Below are 7,724 nucleotides of genomic sequence, written 5' to 3' on the forward strand. Positions count from 1 at the left end.
GTTCTAATTAACAGACTCTTCTCTGTAGCTTACCTGTGAATGGCTTTGTGTCTCCCGCAGTGCAGTGGTTCTGGATGGGGGGGGGGGGGTGATTCTGCTTCCCTCCCTCACCCGGAGGCTATTTTGATTGTCAATGACAGGGTGGGTGGACATTTGGTGGGCAGAGGCCAGGGATGCCGCTAAACAGCCTACAATACAGGGAACAGCCCCCCACACCCCGCAAGAAAGAATGTTCCCACCCCAAATGTCCCTAGTGTTGAGGCTGAGAAACCCTGCTTTAGTGAGTATTCCAATTTTGTCCCTTGACTATTTTTTTCCCCTTGATTATTTGATTCGTTCTGAGGCAGTACCTTACAGATTACAGGAAAGGTTGTTTTAGCCAATTGAATTTAGATTTTACCGAACCATGTTTTCCTATCATTAAGCAAGTATAATTTTGTCTGTTAAAAAAAAATAACCTATACTTTGTGATGATTCTTTTAGAAACGTCATGATATAAGACTAAAAAATATGCTGGAAATAAGAAAGATTCATTTTAGACTCAGTGTTTCAGATTTTTTTTTTTTTGGTAACTCTTTCGTAACATTGATTTAAATAAAACATTTATTTTCCTTTCTGTGGGAGGGGAGCCTGACTATAACTGCAAATGTTTTCTCCGTGGAGGGTTTGTGAATCCTTTAATGAACTTTCCGATTTTCTGCACCAATCCGTCATGTGACTCCCTGATTTTGTAAAGGCAGCCTCTATTTTGGAGTTTTCTTGTGAGGCTATAGATTCAGTACCTGACCGAAACGCACAGGGCTGTGCAACGTCTCTCTCCGAGCCCTAAAGGACCAGGGGGAAGAACGAGCTCTCTTTCCCTGAATGATGAAGGTGATGTTAATCCAGAGCTGTGACTTTTCTCCTGGCAGCTGGAGTCCTGCAGCTGGGTGAAAAGCAACCAGTCCCCTGGAGATGGCAGTAACAGGCAGGGATGGAGATGTTTTGCCAAGCAGCCCCAGCCAGAACGCTGGGCTCCTGCCGGGATCTTGGTCTGTCCCGACAGGTGGCCGTGATGGGTCCTTGTAGCCGCAGAGGGCTGCTCTTGCTGGTGCCTGTCCCGGTGAAATTCCACCTTCGCTTTCTCTCAAGTTTCGTGGTCAAGGGCTGCCTTAAGTCCTTTTTGAACAACGTCTTGTGTAAGTGAACGAATACGGAAATAATATTCCTGGGGCTGGCTGCACGCTACTGCATTTGAAAACCTATTGAATTGCAGGCACGATATTCCCAGGACTGAGGTCCAAAAGGTAGTAAGAGCGAGTCCTTGGGCTGGAGAGGTTTCAAAACACACGAATCAAGGATTTCAGCGTAATGTACGAGGAGCGGCCTCGTAACCCAGTGCTATCAACGCCGGGGGATCAGCTTAACCCAGCCAGAGGGGTAAGAAAGCCTTTCCCGAGGAGATGGCACCCGGCCTGAGTTGAAAGGAATAAATAAGAATTAGCCAGGTGAAGAAAGATAAAAAGAGTGTCCCAGGGGCGCCTGGCTGCTTTAGTCGGCAGAGCGTCTGACCCTGCATCCTGGGGCTGTGACTTCTAGCCCTGTGTCCCCATGTTGAGCATACAGATTACTTAAAAAAAAAAAGAAAGAAAAGAAAAAGGAAAAGGGTGTTCCAGACAGGCGGCACAGGATGCGTAAAGATCTATGGGTGGGACACATCGTGACATTTGTTTTATTACTGGATCGCAACACGGAAGCCAGGGTGACTGGGGAGTTAAGTAGCGACCAAATCGAGGAAGTGCTAAAACATAAAGATGCTTTGGTATTAAAGACGGCAGTGGTATACGCAGCGGACTCATCCGGGGGTCTCGTTTTCAACGGATTCCCTGGGTCCATCTGCAGAGATTTCTCCACACCCCGCCAGCCAGCGGACCTCGTGTTGGAGTTGAGTGAATCTTGTTCCTCAGTTCAAAGCACGTTGACGTCTGTCTGGGCAAAGTTCTTCCCTTTGATGCTTGCCTGTCTGTCTTCTTACTATTTACCAATTCCCCCCCCCCTTTGCCCCTGATCCTCACTGCCATTCCACTTCAACTCTGCTCCCCTCTGTATTCGTGGATCTTTATTTGAAAAGGAATAGCGTGTTTAGAAACATACTCACTTTTTTTTCCTGAGGACACGTTCCACATTTTATTTACATTTTAAGACTAACTTTAATCTCAAAATCACATATCCATACACCTGATTCCTTTTTTTGTTGATTTCACTTAAATGCATGGTTTGTCAAACAAAGACTGTAAACAAATATTTACCATGTCTGTTACATGTAACACACAGGAACGGCTTTTAACAGGTACTCATCGGCCTCCCCCACGACATTTTTTTTTTTATCATAAATACAGGTATCAAAACAACCCTGAACTTATTTTTCATATTTCTCGCAGTCAGCACCCACACCGCTTCAAAAATTAACACAATCTGTGACAAGATTCATCGTACCTGCCACTTTAGACAATTTCAACTTGAAGCTCTTTCGCTAAGCAAGATGGATAAAGCATGCCATTTCGTGCCTAAGTGGCCTATTATGGGGTCGCCTGACCTTGGCTTCTAAAGTTGCACTTCTTTTCAAAGCCATCTTGGGATGTTGTAAACCTGAATTCTATTTTGAGTACTCCAGGTTTATGCTTAAATGACAGTGCCTTAACAAGAAAAAAAAAAATGGTGCTGCATTTTTCCTCCTGTAAGCTGAAATCCACTAAAATTAATTGTTGTATGTTTGTCCTTCTGGTGGCTGTGGAAGCTTCATATTTTCTTTGGACATCGTTAGACGTCTTAGCTCTTGAAGTACAACTCCAGTGCTGTATGAGTTTTGCTATTTTGCTAACACTGCTATGCTCCGTGCATCCACCATGCCACTGGAATTATTAATTCCATTCATATTAATTTTGGTTACAAATCTAAGTGATGGAGGAACTTCTGGGTATTTAGGCTCTATATTCTGTTTTCATAATTTGTCCTTGGTGGCCCAGTAATCATGCCTGTCCACCTTGTAAGTGTCATATCTTCATCCTCTTCAAGGCTCCAGCTAACCGTACCATCGCCCACTCCTTTCTGTCCTTCTTCAAACAAGTGAAAATTACGAGGAACTTTAACTCCTGGCGAGACCGCCATCTTCTCCTGCAGCCCGACGCCGAAACATACTCGTTTTAAATGTACAAAATGTGACTGTGCTCCACATCAGGTCTCTTGCAATTTTTGTTCAACTCTTTGTTTTTCTACCCTTGTCACCTTGCTCTATGGTACATCCCGTTCCTTGCTTGTTTCTAACTGCAGTACGACTGCACACATTTTGCTTATCCAAGGTATCACGGCTGATACATTGTTGTTCCAAATCCTTCCATGACAAACAGCTCTTTGATGAGCGTTCTCATTCACACCCCCTTACGGACCAAATAAACACTTTTCTGCCTCCCAAAGTCCTGATTCAATAGGTCTGAAGTGGGTCACAGATAATTTTTTTAAAATTTATTTAAGGGGCTCCCGGATGGCTCTCTCGATTAAGCATCCAACTCTCGATCCCAGCGCAGGTCACCATCTCACGGTTAGTGAGTTCGAGGCCCGTGTCTGGCTCTGCTGACAGCGTGGAGCCTGCTTGGGATTTTCTCTTCCCCCTCCCTCTGCCCCTCCTCAGTTCTCACTCTTTCTCAAAATAAATAAATAAACATTTAAAAAATTATTTTAAAAAAATTAAAAAAAAATTTTTAAAGTAATCTGAACTCATGATCCTGACATCAAGAGTGGCGTGCTCTTCGGACTTTGTTTTGAGAAATTATATTCACCTCTTGTTTGATGCAGTTCCTAGAGAGAGATTGCCCCTGGATAAGGTATGAAGGTCAGCTTGGCTGTCTCCCCAGCTCTTTAGTGCTGCCCAAGGACAAGTAACAAAACGGTAGGAAGATCTCCCTCCCTTCAAAAAGGCAAGCTGGCGGGCCTCCAGGGCTTCGCTGTAGAGTGAGGTCAGTCCACTCCTCAGATCAGGTAAACTGAAGCAGCTTGTGAGGCAGAGTTCACAAGTCGGAAGACGAAGTCCGTCTGCAGCAGAAGGCTTGAAGCTGTGCAGCTAACACACTATTTGACATCCCTTCTGGAATGGTCTGGCGCAGGGAATGAAGTTAAAATCAATCCCACAAGCACAAATAAGCGAAGCGGACCACTGGTGTTCAGAAACTTCTATCTTGTTGATTTTAAAGAGGTTCAAAACAATGTCGGGTCCGGAGAAAAGAGCCATGCCTAACTTTCGCAAGGATCTAAACCCCGCGTCTGAAACGAATCCGGTGTTATATGTCAAAAATACCTCAAGTGCAACACAGAAAGAAAACAGAGCCACGCACCGCCCTGTTGCGTCTTTCCCTTGAGGCACCTTGGACACCCTCTTCCACCTGCTTGAGCAGGGAGAAACAAAGAAGGAAGCATGGGGGAGAGAACACTGCAGTTCCCATCTCGGAAGTATTATCCATCCATGCCTCTGACGATATGTAAACAGATTCTGTGCATGAAATTCCTCAGAACACAATGACTCCCTCTCCTTGTATATTACATAAGTATGTACACTTCTTTAGTACGATTCAAGTGGAAACGTTCCTCTGCACGGAGCTGAGGCTTATGCCTCTTCAAGGTAAGCGCCGGGGGAGATTTCGGTGATGCATGCACTCTAGGGAGTGTTGAGCACCTAGCTCTTGCCTAACACAGCCCCAAGGAGGAGTATCAGCGCTCCCACCAGGGGAAAATAGGAGATGCAATGAGTAAACAAACAACTGATCACCATTTCTTAGGTATGCTACATGCTTCTCTGACTGCTGCCCTTGCTCACGCTCACGGCCTGGAATGTATCCGCCCTCTATCCTCTTCCTTCTAATCTCCAGCTTGAAATTCTCCACGGCCCAGCTGATAGAGGTTTCTTCCGTGAAGTCTTAACTTGATTCTTCCCATCCCCGTCCCCATCCTGATTTACCAACTGGAATCCTTCTCTATCTGGCTCTGTCTCTCTCTCTTTTTTAATATTTCCTTATTTTTGAGAGAGAGGGAGCGTGAGAGTGCAGGGGAGGCAGACAGAGAGGGGGACAGAGGATCCGAAGTGGGCTCTGTGTGGACAGCAGCGAGCCCAAGGTAGAGCCAAACTCAAAAACCGTGAGATCGTGACCCGCGCCGAAGTTGGATGCTCAACCGACTGAGCCACCCAGGCGACCCTGTGTCTGGCGTTTGGTGCCGTTATTTGTGTCTCTAATAGAAAGCCTGTGCCTTTCACTTTTGGGGGGAACATTTTTTTATTGCGGTAAAATATACGTAACATGAAATTTACCCTTTTAACCGTTTTTAGGTGGACAGTTCGGTGGCGTTACGTGCATTCACAACAGCCGTCACCACTTTCCATTTCCAGAACTTTTTCATCATCCCACACGGAAACTCTGTACCCATAAAACAATAACCACCACCCTCTACCCTTGGTCACCTCTATTCTACTTTCTACCTTTATGAATTTGCTTATCCCCGATACCTCGTAGAAGTGAAATCATACAATTTTTTTCCCCCCATATCTGGCTTATTTACTTAGTATACCGCATTCAAGGTGCATCCGTGTTGTAGCATATGTCAGAATTTCCTTCTTTTTTAAGGCTGAGTAGTATTCTATTGTATGTGGATATCAAATTTTTATTTATTTGGTTATTTAAGTAAGCTTTATGCCCAGCGTGAGGCTCAAATACTCACAACCCCAAGATCGGGAGTCGACATGCTCCACTGACTGAGCCAGCCAGGGACCGCTTGTGTATATCACATTTCGTTTATCCATTCATCTGTTGATGGATGTTTGGGTTGTTTCCACCTTTTGGCTGTTGTGAACAAAGCTGCTATGAACACGGGTGTGCAAATCTATCTGAGTCCCTGCTTTTAATTCTTTTGGGTGTATACTCAGCAGTAGGATGGCCGGATCGTAGGGTACTTACTTCCATGTTTAGCTTTTTGAGCAAGCGTCCTTCATTTTTTAGCCTACGGAGACAAAGGGAAAAAACAAGAGCCTGACTAATAATGTCTGTCATACCTGGCTAGAGCTCCCGGCTAACTTCCTGGAGTTCTACCTCCTGAGAATTCAGTCTGGTCGATCCAATCCAAACCCTTGCCGCTCCGAGCAGCGCATCTACTCCAAGAGGGGGGGTGGGGGTGGGGACGCCGAGCAGAGGGGCATTTTATCACGTCTTCGGTAGCGTGATTCTCACCCCAGACCTCTGCTATTTTGTCTTCTCTGGCTCTTGGGTAACCTTGCATTTGTGGTATAGGGCTGCTTTTTTAGTTTCAACTGTTGATTTGTTCCCCTATTCCCAATGAGGAACACAGCACTTTCTGAAGAGGACGATACATCCTACCTTCCCCATCTGCAGTCCCGCTTTATATGTTCTCTTTCAGCTGCCGCTGAGTAATTGACCATTGAACATTAACAGTTTGCCAGTTGCACCACAGGTAGCCTTGCTGGGCCCAAGACGGCTGGCGTTCACCAATCTGGCCCTTCTCTAGGCTGGGCACACAGCTAAACCGAATTTCTCAGCCACCCTTGCATCTAAGAGCGAGGCCGTAACTGAGTTCTGGTCCGTGGAATTCGGGCAGAATGGAGGTATGCCGCTTCTAGGCATAGCCTACGTATCATTCCACATAATGGTCTATGTGTACCTCTCGTCAGCTGTTAGCTAGATGGCCCCAGAGGTACCGAAGCCACAGAAAGAAAGCACCGAGTCCCTGAATCATCATTTGAAGGACAGCCGTCCAGGAGAGCTGCTCCGACAAGAATGTCCACTAGCCCTTGCAGGGAAGAAGAAAGACCCCTGTGACCGCGTGAAGCCACTGAGATCACCTACTCGGAACACATTTGCATTTCCGCTTTGACGACTCCACTTAACAAAGACCTAGACGAAGACCATGGGAAGCTGTTCCGTATAATCTTTTTTTTTTTTCCCCTGCAAGAATTTTAGCAGCACATGGCCATTCGCTTTGCAGTTTTTTTTTAACATGAAATTTATGGTCAGATTGATTTCCGTACAACACCCAGGGCTCATCCCAATAGGTGCCCTCCTCCATGCCCATCAGCCACTTTCCCCTCTCCCCCTCCACCCCCACTCCACCCTCAGTTTATTCTCAGTCTTTAAGAGTCTCTTATGGTTTGCTTCCTTCCCTCTCTGTAAATCCCCGCCCTTTCCCTCCCCCATGGTCTTCTGTTAGGTTTCTCAGGATCCTCATAAGAGTGAAAACATGGCATCTGTCTTTCTCTGCCTGACTTATTTCACTTAGCATAATCCCCTCCAGTTCCATCCACGTTGCTACAAGAGGCCAGATTTTATTCTTTCTCATTGCCAAGTAGTAGTCCATTGTATGTTCCGTTTCATCTTACTGACTACCTTCCTTCGTTCTTACTCCTATGTCTCGAATTAGGTGCGATCCTTTGGATCACCACCCTCTTAGGCTTTTCTACTTCCCTGGACTTTTTTTTTTTTTTTTTTTTTTTTTTCTGGCAGAAAGAAGGCAACCCTGTAGCAGATTCTTTCTGAAAGAGTCTTACGCCCAGCACTAATCCATTCTTGGGCTGCAAAGTACTTCCCAAAATTCTTCCCGGAGGATTTAGGGACCATAAATAACTAAGACATCCAATAGATTGTGACATTTCCGTGGATTGACTAAGTATGCAGTAAGTAAGTTTGATCCTA

At 45.5% G+C, this 7,724-nt stretch overlaps 1 pseudogene; it reads right to left on the reverse strand.

Moving 5' to 3' along the window:
- Nucleotides 1–2,727: 2,727 nt before the first annotated feature.
- On the reverse strand, nt 2,728–3,161 carry LOC122477395 (annotated as a pseudogene).
- Between the last annotated feature and the right edge of the window lie 4,563 nt (nt 3,162–7,724).

Source organism: Prionailurus bengalensis, chromosome X, assembly GCF_016509475.1.
Source record: "Prionailurus bengalensis isolate Pbe53 chromosome X, Fcat_Pben_1.1_paternal_pri, whole genome shotgun sequence".
NCBI lineage: Eukaryota > Metazoa > Chordata > Mammalia > Carnivora > Felidae > Prionailurus > Prionailurus bengalensis.